At 53.7% G+C, this 20,247-nt stretch overlaps 1 protein-coding gene across 4 annotated transcripts in view; it reads left to right on the top strand.

Moving 5' to 3' along the window:
- CAMK2D (calcium/calmodulin dependent protein kinase II delta) overlaps positions 1 to 20,247 on the top strand; it is a 156,456-nt gene that overhangs the window by 71,932 nt on the left and 64,277 nt on the right. The gene's annotated exons all lie outside the window — the stretch shown is intronic.

The raw sequence follows: 20,247 nt of genomic DNA, 5'->3' as shown, positions 1-20,247 counted from the left end.
TCCTCTGTCCTGTAGAAGGTTTACCTTGTAATCTCTGATTCTATTCCAGAAACTAGTAAAATTATTTTAGAACATTCTCTTGAATTTTAAAATAGCATGGTAATGTTCAAAATAGAAAATCGATGGATATGAGAAACTTAGAAGAAAGAAACAGAAGAAAGAAAAGGCAAGAACAACTTACTATGCTAGATGCTGCAGCAGTGGTTCTGGTCATTTTGGGGAAGTGCTGCTGGCCCAGCTCTGTCAGAGTCCCTCCCATGTGGAAGCGAGGGAGGAGGCGGTGCAGGAGAGTTTGCAGACCACTCAGAGGAGGCTTACAGCTCTGCCCTTGCTGTGTGCAGGCCCACTCAGCGTCCGTTCCTGCCTGGGAGTTTTCTGTCCTGCTTCTCATGGGCTTTCTGAGGCAGTAAACCTGAAGCATTGACCAGCTGGCCGCTGTCTAACAGGGACGTGGTTGGGCATGTGAGCATGTGCTGTGCTCCATTGCACAGGGAACAGCCTTTGCTCTCCTTCTTGGAACCGACGGAGTGATAGCTAAGAGGCAGGGACTCTGCCCTCCCCTTCCTCCACTTTATCATGTGCTCAGTTTTCTTAACTCTCAGGTGTTAGAACTTCCAGGGTGGAATTACTATATTGGACAATTTTTCTCCTGGGAAAACTTGCTACGTTTTTATTTTTGTGTGTGCTCTTCTCTTGGCACAGAAGCGATAACCTGAGAACTTGCAGCCAGGAGAAGGTTTCTCCCAGAGAAACACCTTTGAAACAACGGCAGCTCCTCAGTGCTTTCTCAGTGTTCCTCTGATTTTCACAGTGACGCACACACTTAGTGGAAAGTCCTTGGAACAGTCATGTGTGAAGAAGAAACCAGAGGGAACAGCTTTTAATACTTGTGATTATTTCTCCCACTTTATAATAAATCTCATGTATATGTTAACTTCCAGCATTCTCTTGTGGGCATTTCCATACCCCTTTAAATAAACCATGAAGATGTAATTTTTAATTGTCTCACTCCTCAAAATGGACTGAGTGTGGCCATTGCCAGGCCACGTTCTAGCCTCGTCGCTGTGGTGATGAAGCAGCAGTGATCCCACAGACAGCCCAACCGCCACAGTGACATCCCAGGGATTGCTTCCCTGCAGAGAACTGAATCGGGACAATTGGATTCCAGGAGACTTCGTGGCTACCGTCAGAGACACAGTCATACCACGTTAAAGCGATAGATATTATCCATTATTCCTGCGGGGCGTGGAGTGGAGAGCTGAGCTCAGGGCTCAGTGCAGCAGAGCCCCCTGGGGACCGAGAGCCCTGGAGAGCCAGGGAGCAGAGCCAGGTGCTGGTGGAAAATGACTAGGAGGAGACATCAGGCGGGGTCTTGCTCAGCTGGCCGAAAAAGGTTCTTGTTAGAGGCATACCCAGGACCAAGACGCCAAGGGTGGGCGATGAGGAACTTGGTCACGTGTGGGGGAGGGAGGATAGCCCAGCAGGAGCCTTTGCTCAGATTCCTTAGGCAGGCTGAGGGCCCCAGAGGGCCCGGGAGCCTGTGTGCAGAGAGGGCCTTAGTCCTGCTGTAGAAGCTTGTAGCGCAGGTGTCTGAGGACGTTGCATCCAAACCGACAGGAAGTTCATCAAGAAAAAGCACAAGGAGAAGGGGTTCAGACAGAGGGCCTGGGCCTTCCCTTGGTAGGGGAAGAGTTGGGGGACCAGCGTGTGACCTTCCCTGGGTGAAAGGGGTGATGACTGAGGTTGGATAGGGCTGTGTAACCAGCTAGTGTTTGCCTTTCATTCTAAGTGCTGTGGGAAGCCAGGGCAGGGTCTTAATTAAGCAAGGGGAGCGTGTCACCGTCTGACCCGCCGTCCGCTGTGCTTGAAATGTCGTCGTCACACGAGGGCTCCGTCAGTTCCTCAGAACCCAGGGTGCACCCCCCAGCCCCAAGCTCCTTGTTCCTGGGTGAGAAGGCAGATGGCTGCAGCCGCTGTCTTCAGGAAGCCCGCGCCGTCCGTGAAGAGCACCAGGCTCCTCCAGGCCCCGTGGATGGGAGAGAGCGGGCAGTGCCCTCCGCAGCCCCCTCTCTGCCCGGCCTCAGAGCCTCGGGCCAGGGGGCCGTGTGGCCCCGCGGGGAAGCGTGGCGTGGACTCTAGCTCGGCGCTAAGGCGTTGCACAGTTTGGAGAGGACATCCTGCCGCACTCAGCAAGATGTTCTCTTAGCTCATTTTTTGATCATTTTGTATCTTTTATTTTCACAAAATAGACTTATTTCCTCTTGAAATTTGGTAAACCAAATTGTTTGAGCTATGTCAACATATGTACTAAGTAAGGGAAAAAATACATTTAAGGTAGCGAATTAAAATATTTGAGGTAATAGCCACATTGTTTTCAAAGTTACTCTGTATTTCCATTGATTTTGTGCTTGATCTTTGATAAGCATCACTATTGAGAAATTTATTGAAATCTGTGGTGAAGCCCAAATAACCAAAACAGTCGGAGAAACTTGGAAGGAAGGCAGAACTCTCATCCAGTGCACCCGTGTGCGTGTGAGAACAAGCGCGGCGAGAACTGTGGCCCCGGCGTGTGAGGACATCAGGTGCGGGCCAGCTCTGCGGTTGGAGGAAGGGTACATTTTGTTGCTGGGCTGTCCCATTCTCTAAAGACCTTAATGTACACTGTTGACTTGAGAAAAGCAATACATTTTTTTGGAAGTTTGAAGAAACATACCTGCAGAAATCCACACCAGCCCTGTAAGGTAGGCCTTTCCTGACAGGTCCAGGAGGCCTTTTTCATCCTGTCCGGGTTAGTGCCTACGGCCTGTGCAGTGAGGTCACCCGGCTCGCCCACCACAACCCCAGATGCACTGCGTACCATCGGGCGGTAGGAAATTGGGGAAAGTGATCGTCACAGCCTCAGTGGACCTCACTGCCCCTGCCTGACCAGGGCTGTCTGAGCTCTGGAGCGCCTCCCACTTGCCCAGTGGCTTCTACTTGCTCTCTTTGTATTGGAGACAAAATATTTACCGCTTATTTCCTCAGAGAATTATCACAGGGAATTGGATAATTACCAGGGAAGATATATAATGTAAATAGATGGCTGGCATTGATTATGATGGGGCATTACTTACCAAGTACTGCCTAATTAATCATAATTTTTAGTAGGTTTCTTCCTGAGGACAGACATGTAACAGTGGGAAAACCTATTGCAGAAACTTTCATGTACTGTGTATATTGCATGTAATGTAATATATGATGTACAATATATTTCATCAGTCATAATACTGCAGTAACAGAGGTCTTACAGGTTATCTGTACAAACTCTTAATTTTTTTTGCATTAATAACTGAGGAAACTAAAGTCTTCTGAATCTATGTTACTCACCCACGGTCACGGCTGGACAGTGACATGCCAGCCTGAGTCGTGAGACCGTCTATGCAGGAAGGTGGGACAGGCGGGTGCCTGCCTGGCAGCAGCAAGGTTGCAGAGATGTGGCTGATGCTCCCTTTCAAGGAGAATTTTGAAGTTGTTTTGGTTCACATTCATCTCCCTTCCTATAGGATAAATGTTAAGAACTTCTAATGCTAATACAAAAACCAAAACTTAGTTTTGGAGAGAGCATCAATAATACCTGTGACCTCATCTGTTGCCCCGGGAGGAGCCACTGTGCCTCAGAAGGGTGCTGAGCTGACAGCTTTGTCGTCTGCAGGAGCTGACGGGCAGGGGCTAGAGGCCAGAGAAAGCCCTCACTTTCTGTACAGCAGGCGTCCCATGCCTGTGAGTGATAAGTCACGCCATCTGGGGTTATGTAACTTTCGTTTCCTAAAATGTGAACCTGGAGGAGCCCTGGGAATGATCTAGCACATTACTTCCCTGCTGGGAGGTTTCAGTATGAAAGTAAGTGCCCAAGGTCACACACAGATCTCCAAGGGGCGGGAACGCACAGCCTGCTGGGGAACGCACAGCCTGTGTAGGCCCTTGTGAGCACTGCCTGTCTCCTTGCCCTGACCTTGGAGGCAGGTGTCGCCATGATTTAACCCCAGTCTCCCTGGGTTTTGCAAAAATCCGTGGGCCAAATATCATCTTTCTAATTTTTATGAGACAAAAGGAACATTTTTGTTTGTTGATTCGTTTCTAACAAAATTTTACCTTTTAGTTCTACTCTGCATGCAGTTTTCCTCCAAGTTCCTAGAATTTGTAAGGAACCATCCAACTCCTTGTATAATCCAATAAGTATTCATCTTAACTATTCCCAGTAGTTAGTGATCACATGATTAAATTGCCTTGAGTGTCTGTTGCTAAGAGCCCAGTTTGGAACCCTGTGCACAGTCAGGTGGGAAAGGACAGCTGGTGGAGTCAGTGTTCAGTGGGCACTCGGAAGACCGTTGGGCTTTATGAAGGGCGGTCCAGTCTTTCCCACGGTGTGAGAACTCCAACGGCATCCCAAGAGCAGTCCTCACAGTGTTCTCCGCAACCTCCCCCGGCCATCGGGTGATGCCTGACATCACACAGTCTGTAATTACACTAGAATAGGCAAGGTATATTGCCACACAGCCTCCCCTAGTGACTCCCAACAGGTACAAGGTAATTTAACACTATTCAGTAGTAAAAAGCAAAGTATGCTTATTTAAGTTCACCCTTTATTTGATTCAATCTCACCTCGTGTCTTGATTGTTTGGTGTGGAGGTTTCAGTATCAGAACGCCTCCCTGTCTCTGGAGCCGAGCATCTTCCTCTAACCAACCTGAGAAGCAGCAGAGTTTTCCCCAGCAAGCAAATGTTTCCAAAAATTCTCATGATCTACTCTAACTTTCTCTTCCTTTGTTCATTTAATATAGTGCCAGTGTGTAGTCTTTATAATTTTGGGTTGAAAGTTAAATCCATCATTTTTAAGTAAATAGCATATGTAGCAGGAAGGTAAAATATGGATATAAAAATTGTAGATTCAAGATATTTTAAGTTTTCTTTTAATTTACTTGGTAAATTTGGATCTGCATCCATCTATTACTGATTCCTTTGTAAATAAATTCTTTTTCCATATATCAGTTGAAAAAGCCAGCTCCAGAGTTGTAAGAAGTAGTTGGATTTTATATGAAACTACAGAGAAAAATGTTCTTTTTGTTACAAATGAAGGACAATTTCTGATTAGACTTACTGGCTAGTACACTTTGACCTACCAATACAGAGTATTTATTCAAATGTATCTCTTGATTTCTTTACTAAACTATTTATTTTCATCTTGTCCTGTCTGTGGTACATTCAGGGTAGAATCCCCAACAGAGTACTGGAAATTTACAGTAGTTTCTTGAAAGCCTTGTACCATTAAAACACTGCTGTCGTTGCTGACCTCGTTTTCGTTAGGGACGGAGCTCTCTGAAATTGAAGTGGGGAGGCATAGGGCGCTATTTTGGTTAGCTCTGAAAATATTTCTTAAAAGCTTTTGAAAATATGGTGATACGATATCTTCTAATTCCTTAAACAGTGAGTTTTTTATCTGTGCAGTTGATTGCAGAATTAAAGAATTGCAGCAGCCTGGGGAAAGGAGACGGGAAGAGGGAGAGCAGAGGGAAAGCGTGTGGCCGCCGACTCCAGGGCGCCTTCCTTGCCAGCGGCTGGTGCTGAGCAGGGCTGGGCAGAGGAGTGCTAACTCCGCCGCAGCTAAAGCGCCGAGAGGCGACGACCAGCCCGCGGCGGCCCCCGTCAGGCCGGGAAGGCAGAGCAGGTGTGCGGCCACTGGGCAGCGGGGCCGTCCTGGGAGGCTGCTGCCCCGGTGGCGCGCGGAGCGTTCGGCGACTGCCCACCGGGATGCGCTGGGCCATGGGCAGAACTTGGCCGGTGGGAGTGGGGGTCGGCCTCTAGAAAGGCGGAGGAAGGGAAAGGCCGGCGGTGGCAGGCCTGGCCCCGCTGCAGTGACCGCGGGGGAGGTGCTCACTGGCCATAGAGGTTGACTGGGGACGACAGTGCGGAGGCTCGGCTGTGTGACAGGACTGCGATCTCTGAAGTGTAGAGAGTGGGGAATGATCAAAGATTCGTCAGTTGCCTCACATGACTAATCAGTTTTTTAGAAGGACAGGTTTGGTGGTAAGGAACGTAATTGTTTGGATTAAGGAGAGAGCGGTGTTGAGAGAACACTGGAAAGCTGTCTGGGTTGACTTGTGGGTAAGGCCCGGGAGCTCCTGAGCCCCGTGGTGGGGCTGGGTGGCAGGGGCGGCGTTGGGGCTGCTCGGGAGGCCGTGGGCAGCGGCCCCGTGGGGAAGTGGGGTAAAGGGGGCTCTGAGTTTCTAGTTTGGGTGATGAGAGAGACGTTGGTCCCGTTCAGAACAGGGAATAACGAGACAAAGAAGTTGGGAGAAATATGAAATTTAGTTGACCTGAGAGCATGATGAAATTATTTTTTTAAAGATTAGAAAATGCCTGTTTTGGGAAACCATGAACAAAAGGAACAGTAGAAACAGCGAGTGACACTGCCTAAGCCCACGCCCCGTTCTGCTGCTGAGCGGCCACCCTCAGCCTACCGGGCTCTCCTCCTGGGGAGGGGGAGCAGGGACCGGGGGGCTCTCTCCCAGACCAAGACGACCCCAGCTGATGGTGGGTGTCGGGCCCTCGTGTTTCTGGAGGCAGAGCAGTGGAGGTGGGTTCCTAAAGTGCCTTTGGAAACAGGGCAGTCACTGCAGCAACTCCATTGCGCAGCTTGGCCTGGGGGCTTTCTCCCTTGTTTGTCCCCTGGAGCCAGGCTCTCCTCTCATGGGCCCACAGGCCGTTTGGGCTGAGGAACCAGGACTTGCATTTGATAAGTCCTGTCTGACTTCCACGTGGGCACCACGGGGACCTCTGAGAGTGGACTGTGTGTTTTGGTGGCACTTTGCATGGGAGTGAGGGTGGGTAAGGCCACACCAGCAGCTCGGGGATGAAGGGCCAGAGAAGCTTGCTGACCGACGCCCACCGTGAAGATGAAAGACCTGTAGTGTTCTTAAGAGCAGTGACAATAATTTTCTTCGGTTATTTTTATTGTAAATGAAATGTGCTTTAAAATAAATTTATATCTGAAATAGCTAACATTTTATTCTATATGAATAAAAGGAAATTATATTTGGGACAGAATATTTGGAAGTGTACAAAAAGCAATATTGCTTCATGCAATACTGGATTTTTGTTTTTAGCAATAAGTTAAAATGTGTTGCTTTTATGTAGACTTATGTAAGTTTTTATGCTCACAACTGTAAGAAAATTACCAAGACTATACATCTTATTAATAGGCTTATTTTTTTGGAGCTACAATGAAGTTACTATACTGAAGATCATATTTTTTCTTCTGACAAGTGCCATCCCTGCACAATTCTCCTTTAAAAGCTGGTCATACCAAGTACCTGCTTAAGCTTATTTGCCGGGACTGCCCAGGAGGACCTGACAAAGCACACGCAGAGGGCTCAGTGTCGCCCCACGTGCGACCTTTCTTTCTGATGCTCCTCATAGCAATCGCCTTTCCCACTTTCTAACAACACGGCTGTACTGTGGCAAGAAGAGCAAAGCCAGGGCAGCAGTGCCTGAAGGGTGGCTTTCAACTGGGCGGTTTTGTCCCCTCGCCCTCCTTTCCGGGGACATCGCAGGGTGTGTGTCGGGGTCGCGACGGGGGCTGCCTGTGGGGTGCAGCCCCTCCCAGCAGCGAGTGCTGCCTGCTGACGGAGGAGCGACAGGAGGACAGGAAGACAGACACCCTTCCCTGGTGTAGCTGTGGACCCCCTTCCCTTCTCCCTGAAAAGCCATGGGAAAAATATCCTCAGGTGAGGAAGAGAAAGAAAATGAGTCATGTGCCTGCCCTAAGTGAACAGTAAGCTGACGACGACATGTCCATGGAATCCTGGAGCAAGAGTCTCTAAAACATTCCCTGTAAGGAAAGAAGGAAAATAAAGAACTGGTTTGAGTATCACCCAGAAAGGAACAAGGGGAAGTCACAGATTCGAATTTTGTATTTTCTCTAAGTCATTCAAAATGGGTATTTATATAATGAAACTTTTTAATTTGAAACTAAATGAAAACTGTAAGTCGATGTTGACGCAGAGTGAGGGAAGTACCTCCCAGGAGCCGGGCGGGTCCCTAGCGAGGGACCCCTCTCGCCTGTGCGTCGTGAGCCAGCCGCACCCCTTTGGGTCTTCACCCCGTTGGCTGCACGTCCGTAGGCTACAGGCCCCCTCCATGGAGCTGCATTTTCACACAAAGTTTTTCATGCAGTTTGGAGTGTTTTCAGAGACCAGTCGAGTTCAGATATGGACCTTTGGACCATAGATTCATAGTAAAACAAAACTTATTTGGAAGAAACAGTAAAATGCCCGCTCACATGTGACTCTCGTGGGGAGTTGATGGCCTCCTAATGCATGTGAAGAGATGTGCACGTTCCCTGCACGTGCCCCCGTCTCACCACGCAGGTGTGGCAGTCGGGGCGCCCACGGAGAGGAGGTGCTCCCAGCTCACTGGGGAGCCGGCCCCACGTGGGTTTGTGCCTGTGTATCCTTTCCATGGACTTTGTGAAGAAAATGAGTAGTGTCAGGACGTAGGTGTGTTTCTAGTGAAGAGAAGAAACTGCCTAGAAATCCACCGGTGGGTGCTGACGCCGGCTAATTTCCACCCTTTAAAACCCTCATTAAAACGAGCTTCAGGAGGCAGCTGTGGCAGGCCTGCCCCATTACCTCACCTACCGAAGGAGGCTGAGATTTATTTAAGTAAAGTACAGTGGTTCAGTCTGTCGGGTAATTTTGACAGGTCTTCTCCCCAGTTAATCTGAGTCAGTTACTGTGATGTGACAGTTGTGAGGCATCTCCCAATAAAATAAGAAAAGATGTGACTTTGTCCTGAGGTTTTTCCATAAACTAGGAAATACTTGGAGACGACGAGTGAGCACAGTGTTTGTGTTGCAGCTGCTGGTCTTTAACTTGGGCACATTTCCATATTTAATAGTGAAGCGCTGGTGTCCAGCCCCATTTTAAGGGGGTCCCTCCGGCACTGGTCTAACCACGCCTGTGCCCAGAAACTGCCCAGCGGTCCACTTCCCCCAGAGGACCTTCCTGACCCGAGCCCCTGCGCGCTGCCCGAGCCTGCTCTGCTCCAGCCCCTCCAGCAGGGCAGCTGAGGCACCCCTCCGGAGGGCAGGGGCTCTGGGCTCCCCCGCGCTCCCCCGCACCCCATGCCCGCCCGCCCGCCCTCAGCGGGCACTGTCTTCCTGCAGTGCTGTCCTCGCCTGTTCTGTGTTCTGCCCCCAGCGCCCGCGCCCGTGGAGGCAGGGCCTGGCCCGTCAGCTCGCGCCCTCTGCCAGGTCTGCTCAGCACACACGTGCCAGGGGCCCAGCAGCACACGGTGCGTGCGTTTTACTAAGTGTAGATAATCTGAAGGGGACTCCCTTCTGTTAACAGAACGGGAGGAAAAGGTAAGTTCTAACCTGACAGGGCTGTTTTATTCAGTCATAGGGCTCGTCCTAGAAGCTGGGCTTCCCCTGGCTGGAATGAGTGTGGTGGCCCCGGGCAAGCCCGCAGCTGACAGGGACTGTGAACCCCCCAGGCACAGGGCTCCTGCCCGTGGGGCAGGTCGGCCAGCCTGTGAGTCAGCAGCTCCTGACTGCCTGCTCTGGAGGGAGGCTGCGAAAACCCCGTGCCCCTGGCTGGGTGCTGCCCTGGGCCCTTCCCTGTGACTGTCCCTGCGTATGGAGAATTAGGCGTCTGTCCACCTGCGGACACCCGACCCTGCAGCTCTGTGCCCACCTCCCTGAGGGCTCAGTAAAGGTGGCCTGCTGTGGTTGGTGGGTCTCACTCTTAGACATTTATGGGATGGCCCTTAATTTGACTACTTCACCCTTTCAGAGCCAAGGCCTGTTTTTCAGGTGAGATTACCACACTGTTGAGTAAGGCCGGCTTGCCTGTCACTCCACTCCTCTAAGGAGCTTGTCCTGTCCCTCCGCCACTCCTGTCGGGCCTGGGAGCCCTGCGCTGGGACAGGTGGCTCACTTCTCCCCACAGCCCCCGACAGACCCACCAGCGCGGCCACCGGCCCCTCAGCCTGGCCTGGCCTCTAACACAGCATACACACTTCATACAGCTGTCACTCTGAAATCCGAGGCTCACTTGGCTTTCCCATGTCATAAAATAGGCTTGTTTTGGGTTTTTTCCAACTTTTTTAAAATATGAAAACTATTCTGAGCTTATAGCCGAACAAAGATAGGTGCTGTGCTGGACTTGACCTGTGGCGCAGCTTGCCACCCCTGGCCAGAGTCGGGAGACTCGGGTACTGACCCGGGACACCTGCTGGACTCCCTGTGGCTGCTGCACCCTTGTCTCTGGCCACCTGTGTTTCTGAGTCTCAGAGAAGCTAAGACATCAGAATGGTGAAGACCTGTGTGGCTTCCTGCTGAGTCCCTCTGATCCTGGGAAGTGGTGCTGGTTCGTCCCAGCTTCTGGGTCTGATAAGAGAAGAGCGCCAGCCCCGTTGCTCACTTGTGTTCCCATCTCGAGGCTTGTCTTGCGGGAACATGTGCACCCGCTGTCCATTGCCTGGACCTGCTGCCCTGTGATGAGGTCCCGGTGGGTCCTCCTGGGACAGCTGCCACACCGGGTGACCGTGCACCTCAGGACTGGGTTAGAACCTGAGCTGATACCCTCACAGCTTACCCTTGCTCTTTTTACTTGGAGATTGCTGATCTTCAGATTACCTTGAATTTACGCGCAGGAGCTGTTTCTGAAGTAGTCTGACCCTGGCTGTTTCTCATACTCGTGAACTTCTGGGCCAGCAGCACGTGTGCCTCCAAGCCGGGATCGGACAGGATGAGATTGTTTGTTCTGGTGCTGCTGAGGCCTTTTTTTTTTTTTTAACTCATTGCCCATCCTTCCCAAACACCCTGAGCCGACCGGGGTCTGCACATCTGAGGACGCTGCAGGAAGCGTGGCCTCAGCTCAGGGCCTCCTTGTCTTAATAGAACCATCCTGCCAGTGGTGGGTGGGGTGAGATGAACTAACTGATGTTTCCGTGAGCACAGGAGAGCATGTGTCGTCTTCCTGTGCAAGTCTCTCGAGGAAGTGTGCTCCCTGAACGTCTGCACCTGTCGGTCCCTGGTCCCTGGACCACCACGGAGGAGTCTGAGGGCCCTCTGTGCACACGCAGCCCAGCGGGTGTAAGAGGAAAGTCCCTGTGGAGGGACCGGGTGTCCCAGCCAGCCAGCGGGGTGGGCATGGGAGACGGGCTGGCGTGGACGCACCCGCAGCGCGTCAGAGTCCCTGGCCTTGGCACAGCGCGACGCAGCTCCCGACCCTGCTGCTGCCCCTATGTTGCTGGCAGGGCTCTTGTTTTCCACTTGCTCTTCCTGGGCCCGACCCTGTGTTCCGCACTCGAAGTCTTCGCTCAGCCCCACAGCGACATTGTGACCGAACCTGGGGTGGCTGCGCTGGCCTTGACCCTACCCCCACTGCCTCCCTGCCTCCGAGCCCCGGGGCAGGTGGCTGTGTGTCACAGACGGGAATGTAACCGCTCTGCCACGGGGGGCTGTCACACTCCTGGGCTGGCTCACTTGGTGCTTTGTTTAATTTCTGATCCTTGAGTTTTATAACAGTTAATCCCTGATACATATAAAGTGGGGTAATTTGATTCTAGGCCTACTTTTAAGGGATTGTGTAAGACTGCCCAGGTGTTCTCCTTCTCGTTTGTACTTTAAATTGCGGCGTGTCCCTTATTTCACAGTGCATTAACCTTGCCCTGTGCTGGTTTCACTCCGAGGACTTGCCAACCACGAGCGAGTCGTGGCTTAGCCCAGCACAGACGGCGCCGTGACTCTGAGTTGCCAATAGCAGATTTACCACCTTAGTGTTTTTCTACCAATGTTAGAGACTCTGGACAATGTTTTATTCTTAAAAAGAACATTCTTTTTAAATACCTTGAGAAGGTGTGGAAATAGTTCATACAGTGCTTTAACACCATGCGATATTCAGACGGTTGTTAATGAGTAACCTGGTAACGCCAGGACTGAAGGGTCCGTGGTTTTCTGAACGAGGAACTGAGGACACAGGCAATGGAAGATTACGTCCCAATAAGTAATATTTTAATAAACCAGCCTTCTATCCTTGTCGGCCAGAAGGGTCCTTCCTGCTGCTGTGGTTAGTCTCTCCACGTGTGCCACCCCTTTCATTGGCCCAGGGGAGGGTGGGTACCTGTGTAGAAGGAGGGGACAGTCTTTCCTGCGTTCACCAGAGGCAGCTGGTTTCACAGCCTCCTTGTGGAGAAGAAACGAGCCTGTGGGCTGCATGCTGAGCATCACACAGAGGGGTAGGCAGCCCCTGGCCACCCCTGACCCGGCGCGGTCCTCTCGGCCCTTCTCCGTGGACACTTGTTATCAGTGTGGGTGTGTCCCCTCCTGGTGGCATTTGCAGGTGGGAGGTAGGTGGGGGGCAGGGAGTGGAGGGAATGCAGGTTCTGGGAGTGGCCACACGCCTTGATTTTTTGTCCTTCTGGGATCTTCCCACCATCCCTGCACCTTGCAGAAAAAAGGGACTGTGGAGCCTGGATGAGACCCTCACAAGGAGTCCAGTGCTCACAGCCAGCCTGTTTCCCAGTGCTCTGGAGCACACGTGGGAGAGTTGACGCCCAGGGCGGCTCTGCCACGTTCCTGTGTGCGGCTCCCCTGACCAAGCGCACGCTCCGAGCTCCGCATCACAGAGCTGCCTGGGGGGCTCCAGGAGTCTGCTGTTACTTGCTTTGTGTTACTTGCTGTGTGTTACTTGCTTTGGTCTATTTATTAAGTCAGGCACCCCAGGTGATTCTGATACAGGTGTACAAGGACACAGTTTGCAGAGGGCGTTGTTTTCGAAGCAATGTTATGAAGCTCTGGGCTGGAGCCTTTGATTCAGCTCCAGCAGATCACACCTCCTGTCTTCTTTGTCTTTTCCTTAGGAGGTGCGGAGCAGGGGCTCACTGAGAGCAGCGGAGTGAGCCTTAAGTAGTGTTGACTTAGTAAGCCTAGTGAATCTATGTACTGGTCCTAGTCATCTCATTTCACTTTCCTGAGAACTCTGGGCATGAATGTTATCTCTGTTTTTGAGTCAACATGATAGATACTGCGCCCCACCCTGTGCCCTGCACAGAGGAAGCTGAGCCTCACAGAGGAACTTATTTGCCTGAGGTGACAGTTTACAAAGGGTGGGACCAGGATTCAGAGACCTTTGTTGGATTCCAAAGTCCAGGTTTGCCCATGTGGCCTGGAGCTCCCCATGCAGCTGCACCTGTGTTTAACAAAGCTCTGAATGAGACCAGCCTGCCCCAGCCCCACCAGTGCGGGAGTTAGGACGTTAGGACATCCACCCAGCAGTGCGAGGTTAGGTCGCCCACGTGTGGGAGCACTCGCAGTGCCAAGGAGCCTGTGTGTCACGGAAGAGGCTTGTGCCGCCTGGGGTGTTCCGTGCGGGACACTGGGCAGAGCTGCCTGTCTTGAGGGTCCACGTTTAGGGGGGACATGCTGCCCCCTAATCATGGGAGCTGAAATAAGTCGGTTTGGGGACAGAGCAGGGTGGTCGTCTCCACATCGTAAGGTCGTGAGCTTTGAGGTGAGTGGCATCTGCAGTTGCCACTCCCCCAGTTGGCACTGAGCTCTAAGGAGGGGCACTGTTCCCAGCCCCTGACTCTGCCTTCAGCTCCTGCTCCCCTCCCAGTGGCATTGCCTTGTCCTTGACCAGTCCCTCCTTCTAAGTTCAGGGAACCTTGCTCCTCTGGTCTTGAGTGTCTACAGGAGAGTGAGTCACCTGCCAGGGCTGCCATCGCACCGGAGCCTCTGGATTTCTCCTTTATCTCTCTCTGACCCTCCTGGTTCCCCTGCTCTGCCCCTCTCCTAATCTCCCCAGGCATCTCAGCAGTGTGCCTTATCCCCAACCTGTTGCTCCGTGTCACGTTTCCCACTCTCACTGGAACAGCCACTGAGCCGAAGCAGCAATTCTTTGCATAAGATGACCTTGTTTCCACCTGCCCCCAGCCCCACCCAGACCTGCTGCTCTGCTGTGCTCCCTGCCTCACCTCACAGCCTGGTCTAAGCCAGAACCTGGTGTCCCTGTCCGCATCGTTCCCATGACAACCAGCAGTTCCTCTCACTTCAGCGGCCTTACTAGCTTTTAAGGTCCCTCCTCTGCCCAGGAGCCACGGGCCAGACTCTAGCAGCCTTTCCTCTCCTCACCTCCTCGCTCTGCTTCTGAGACAGGAGCTTTTCTAGGTGCCCGTGGGACCTGTCAGCCCTCCTGAAGCCCTGCCCTGACTCCTGAGCTCCACAGGCTAAATTCTGAATCCCTGGCGGGCAGACCCCTCATGCTTCAGGGCCCCGTTGTCCACCCGCTGCCTGGCACCCTCCTCAGCCCCAGGCTCCGCGCCTTGATCCTGGCTTAGTGCCCTGTCCCCGCACTCGGTGGGGAGTGGTCCTTCTCTGTCCTTCCTCCCACAGCCCTCAGCTTCCGTGGCACCTGGGGATGGTCTGCTGTCAGCATGCAGCGTGCCCTGCAGGCTGCCACGTGACCCATTCACGTCCCCAGACTCCCCCACACCCAGCTCCTCAGCCTTGGGGACCTCGTTCACTGTTTACCTTCAGAACTAGTACACAGGTGGTCACTGGATCAAGCACAGACTGTGGCACAGTAGGTGTGCGTGTGCGTGCGTGTGCGTCGCCCCCCGCATTCTGAGAGGCCCTATGTTACTTCTTGTTCGCAGTGGGCCTGGGCCATTGGCCCTGGAAGGGGAGGCATCAGGTTAGAATGTGACCTTTTGCTTCACGTGGGAGCCCTGCCCTGACCCCACTCCCCCGCAGGCACTTTGCCTGCCCCCGAGCTGCTCCGCGTCTTCCTGTGGCGCCCAGACCGAAACAAAAGGATGCATTGAGCTCCTTCCATGAGGATCCTGAAACCAAACCCGAGCGAAACCCAGGGGAGGCAGATAAGGCTCCCGGGCTGTGACTTGCCAGCAGACTTTAAATAACTCCCTTTATACCTCACTCTCACTCAGCTTTCTTTTCCGCTTGATATGTTTTATGTTATTTTGAGAAACAAAACACAATGCTGAGGACATGCTCCGTTTTGGATGTGGAGCCGTTTCAGGATTGCAGGGGATCGCTGCAGATCTAACCTCACCCCCGGCCTGCAGACTCGGCCTCGTTCCTCCCCTCGCCTGTTAGCGAAGGTTTGCCCAGCGTTTCCCAGGCCGGGCGCCGTTGCCTGTGAGGGACTGGGCGCTGTGGGCGCCCCCTTGCTGCGCGTCCCCTCGGCCCCATGCCCCGACCCCTTGGCCCCTTGCTCCGTCCCCTCGGCCCCGTGCCCCGTCCCCTTGGCCCCGTGCCCCGTCCCCTCGGCCCCGTGCCCCGTCCCCTCGGCCCCGTGCCCCGTCCCCTCGGCCCCGTGCCCCGACCCCTCGGCCCCGTGCCCTGTCCCCTCGGCCCCGTGCCCCGACCCCTCGGCCCCGTGCCCTGTCCCCTCGGCCCCGTGCCCTGTCCCCTCGGCCCCGTGCCCCGACCCCTCGGCCCCTTGCTCCGTCCCCTCGGCCCCGTGCCCCGACCCCTCGGCCCCGTGCCCTGTCCCCTCGGCCCCGTGCTCCGTCCCCTCGGCCCCGTGCCCCGACCCCTCGGCCCCGTGCCCCGTCCCCTCGGCCCCGTGCCCCGTCGGGCTGCTGCAGACCCCGAGCAGCCTGCTTCTGGGTGGTCGGCCCACGGCCCGGCACTACCCCTGCTGGAGGCCTGGTCCCGCCCGCCCGCCTGCGCTTGTAGGAAAGGCTCCTTTTCTTTTCTTTCAGAAAATGTATTTAATCCTCACCCAAGGACATGGTTTTTGTAAAATTGATTTTTAGAGAGAGAAACATCGACTGGTTGCCTCCTGCACAGGCCCTGACCGGGATCGACCCCGCAGCCTGCCGGTGATGGGACGGCGCTCCAGCCGCGGAGCCCCGGCGGCCTTCCTTGGAGAGGACCCCTCCCACGTGCACTCTGTAGGGCACCACTGCCCACACACGGATCACCCTGGCGCCCAGGGGACCCAGCCTCCTCTTGGGGTCTTGTAGAAAGCGTCAGGTCGTTAGACGACATTCTTGCACAGACCTGGGCTCAGCTGGTCTGCAGTTAGAGGACGTTCGTGCACAGACCCGGGCTCGGCTGGCCTGCGGTTAGAGGACGTTTGTGCACAGACCCGGGCTCGGCTGGCCTGCGGTTAGAGGACGTTCGTGCACAGACCCGGGCTCGGCTGGCCTGCACTCCGACGCGCTTGGCCGTGATGACCAGGAGGCGCTGCGAGTGCTCGTCAGGGCGCCGCTGGCTGGATGGGTCTTCCTCCCGTGCAGGCTGGGATGACCCAGCGTGGATGCTTCCTCCTGCTGCAGCAGCTGCTGTCAGGCCGCTTTGCCCCGTGGACAAGGGCTGGACAGTACTGGGCGTGTCACTACAGGTGTTGGGCTGGATGTCCCCTTGTGCTAGAGTTGCTATTTGTTCCTCTCCTTGTTGAAATGATGGGTTGACTTTCCCACTCTTGCCCCCACCAGAGAGACATAGAAAACCCCGTGTCCCTCGAACTCCTGGTCTCTGCTGGGTGCCCCTCTCTGCCTCCTCCTGGAGGATCCTCAGGTCCCTTCTCCAGTCTGTCGGGCCCGCCTGGTGACAGTGTCAGGGCGGGCAGTGGGTGCATCCTGATCGTGACTGGCTGGCTGGCAGGAGGGAAGGCAGAGGTCTGCACACGGCTCTGGAGGGCAGCTGGGGACACCCAGCACGTGTCCTGCCGCCCTGTGCGGCCAGTCCTGTAATAGTGCCTGTGATTCTGGCTACGCAGGAATCCTGAGGAGGGTTGTGTCTGGAAAGTGCAGCCTCATACGGTAGAGCAAGCAGATGAAACTTGTATATCAAAAAGTTTCATGTTATAAATGGTCAACCACAGAGGTTAATATTCTCGTACCTGGGAGTCGACCCCCTGCTCGTGTCCACCTGTGTGAATACCGTCAGCCCTCATGGTCCGTGGGTTCCGTACCTGGAGCTCACCTGCCTCTCACGTCCATCTGGGAGCCCATCATCCTTGGGCCACTTTTGATCCTGACTGGTGATCACAGACTCCTGAGGGTGGCACCTGGCAGCCTGGCCTGGGCATCCCAGCTGAGGGCCACGACGGGGACACTCCTCGTGTCAGCTCTCAGACTCACCGCCTTTCTAGTGCCACGTTTGTGTGCCTTTTTGGTGAGTTTGCTGTTTAAATGGCCCACAGCAGGATGTGGACGTGCTCTTTAGTCTTTCCAAACTCACGGAGGCTGGGATGTGCCTCGTGGAGGAAACGGAAACACACGTGTTAGTAGAGACTTTTTTCAAGCGTGAGTCGTGTTGCCGTGGCTGTGGCATCAACATCAGTGAGTCAGGGGCACGTTAAGCGAGGGATCCTTTAGAGAAGCGCACGGAGCCAGGGTGGGTGTTGCAGCTGGCAAGGATGCGAGTGGAGGCCACAGGAAGCGGCCCGGTTCCCCGGGGACACTGGCTGCACATGCGCTGGTCAGTGTCGCGTGCCTGCCCACAGTGAGAGCTGACTGGGTGAAGCAGTCGGGAACTCTTCGCGGCGGCGCAGGAAACAGCGGCTTGAACTGGAAGCATGCAAAGCCGCGCGTTGAGGGCGTGCATGTCGCAGAAGGGCTGGCGGCGTCATTGGGGGTGGTTTTCTCTACTTGCTTTAGCCTGGGGGAGAGCGGCCCGTGGCAGTCGGTGATCGAACAGAAGTGAGGGCGCATTCCCAGGTGACAGTGGGCTGCTGATTCACGGTGGGTCTAAAGCCTGTCCTTAAACATTTTTACAGAGTCTTATGAAAAAGCTTAACACCTCAAGCTTTTTAAGCTGAGTATTGCTTGAAGTTTGTGCTGGTGGTCAGTTCCAGCCAAAGGCCGAGGCCGACCCTGTCGCCGAGACCCCGAGGCCCCTGACCTAGCCCTGTGTGCTCAGGAGGAGCTGAGCGGACCTGTTGTGTGCTTGGCCAGGACGGAGGAGCCGGCTGTCGCGGGTCAGGCGGAGCAGCGTGTGAAGACTGGATTTCATCGTTTGGTTGACACATGAAACCGACATTTCACTGAGTTCTGTTTTTCTGGTTTTTTATTTTAAAGGAGAGTGGAAGGAAGCGGGTGGTCCTGAGGAATAAGGGAAGGAAATGCGTGCATTTTATCCGAAAAGATGCTGTGTTTTCAGCTGTGTTCCTGACGTTGTTCACTTACCTGGCCGAAGGCTTGCTAGACCCGTGGAGGCTGTTTGGAATTGTGAGATGCAGAGCAGTGAACTTGGACAAATGGATTGTTTCTAATCATCGTCACGTGCCTGCTGGCTACATGCTTCTGTGACACTGTTTTAACCAAAAATAGTATTTCTTATGTTGGGTCATCAGGCTGCACTGAGCAGTTCTGACTTGTTCAAAATAATTCACTCCCAAATGACAACTCTTTCCAACTATTAAGGAGTGAGTGGTTAGACTAAGGACATTTTATCCCAGAGACAGCCAGACGTCAGCCCTGAGTCCCCAGTGGTGCCTGAAGCGCCGCCTCTGCTTCGCTCTGCGCTCCTGGGTCTGAACAGCCGAGAGCCCACCCAGTGGGAGCTTTCACCTGCAGGCTCACATGGAAGTTTTGCTTTTCATGACTTTGATAAGCAGGAAGTCTGTCTTATTTTCACAGACTAGCTGAGTTCTCTAAGTAGACGCACCCTTTGAGCTTATTTAAACACAGACTGTGTTCCAGTGCTGGGTGAGGAACCCGTGAGGCTGTCTTTCAGGAAACCCAGGGTTGCCGGCATGCCCTGCTTTCCTCGCTGGGCTGAGCTGTGAACAGCACAGACTTCTGGTTCTGTGAAGCATCCGTCAGGAGGCAGCAGGCATCTCACATGTGCAGATTGGAGAACACCGTCCCCACGATCAGTTCCAGGAGGTGTCTGCACCCATCGTCTGATGGGAGACATGTATAAGTGGACTGAGATGTGAGAGTCCCCGACCGCTGGAAGAACGCCTAGCGCCCGGGACAGGAAATGCTCAGAAACCAGGTGCCAAGGCCTGTGACGACGCAGACTCAGAATGTGGGGCCTGTTTGGTCTGTTGATGAGGAATTCCGCGTACTGAAGGAAGCTCAGCCATTAGAGCTAGTTAACGAAAGCCAGAGATGCTGCTCCAGGAGGTCCCCGTGGCACTGAGACTGGATAAGGAGAGGGAGACGGCCACACAGCCACACTCCCAGTCCCTACCTCCCGGGCCCTGCCCGTGCGAGGGAGACGGAAACCCCACATCGGACAAATGATAATTTGTGGTTACGGGGGAAGCAGAAGGCTCTCTCTGCCTTGGAGAAGTTTCTGGGGAGGGATTAAAAAAATATTTCCTCAGCGGACCCAGGGGGCTGGAGGGGCTGTGACTGGATTTCAGGGGTGGGCATCACATTCGGTCTGAGCCTGGGGGTTTCCTGGGTTCTGTGCAGCCCCTCCGCGGGTGATCGTAGTTTGTGCGACAGTTACAGTTGTCAGCGCTGCACGGAGACATCGCTGTCCTTCTGGGGTGACTTTTCAGAAGCAATGCTATCCCACAAGTTTGTCGATTCCCTGCCCAGTGAAAGCCAAGCCACCCAGGCGATTTGGGTCATTAGGAAGAGCTTACTGTCTGTGGGGGCAAGTAGGGGGAGGCTGATGCAAAAATAAATAGCAGAAAAAGCAGTATGGAAGCCCCACACGTATGGGTAACTTCAGAGTGTGGGGTGGGCGCCCAGTGTTTTCAGTTCGGAAGACACGTTTGCTTCCGCTAGTTACCAGTAGGACCTAGCTCACAGGAAAGTTGTCGTGGTGTTAGTGTGAGGAGCTGTAGGTTGCTTTATTAGAAGTTGTAGCTGTACGCTTTCGGCTGTGATTTGGTAAGTGGATTTTGGTGACTTGAGTTTAGAAGTAGCATAATAATAAAAACTGTTTTGGCAGATTGGCCAGGGAGTGCTATGTAGAAATTTCCCAGGAAAAGAGGAAGAGCGGAGGCAAGGAGACCATTTACTGGACTTATAGCCCTGGCCAGTGTGGCTCCGTTGGTTGAGTGTCATCCTGTGCACCAAAGGGTTCGAGTGTGATCCTTGGTCAGGGCATATGTCCACGTTGTGGGTGTGATCCCTGGCCGGGTGCACACTGGAGGCGGCTGATCGATGTCTCTCTCTCTCCCCCCCTTCCTCTCTCTATAGAATCAATGAAAAAGACATATTTTCGTGTGAAGATTAAAATGTACACACACACACACACACACACACTCTC

This window comes from Miniopterus natalensis, chromosome 4 (assembly GCF_054644295.1).
Source record: "Miniopterus natalensis isolate mMinNat1 chromosome 4, mMinNat1.hap1, whole genome shotgun sequence".
Taxonomy (NCBI): Eukaryota; Metazoa; Chordata; class Mammalia; order Chiroptera; family Miniopteridae; genus Miniopterus; species Miniopterus natalensis.
This window is presented reverse-complemented; position numbering and strand designations above follow the sequence as displayed.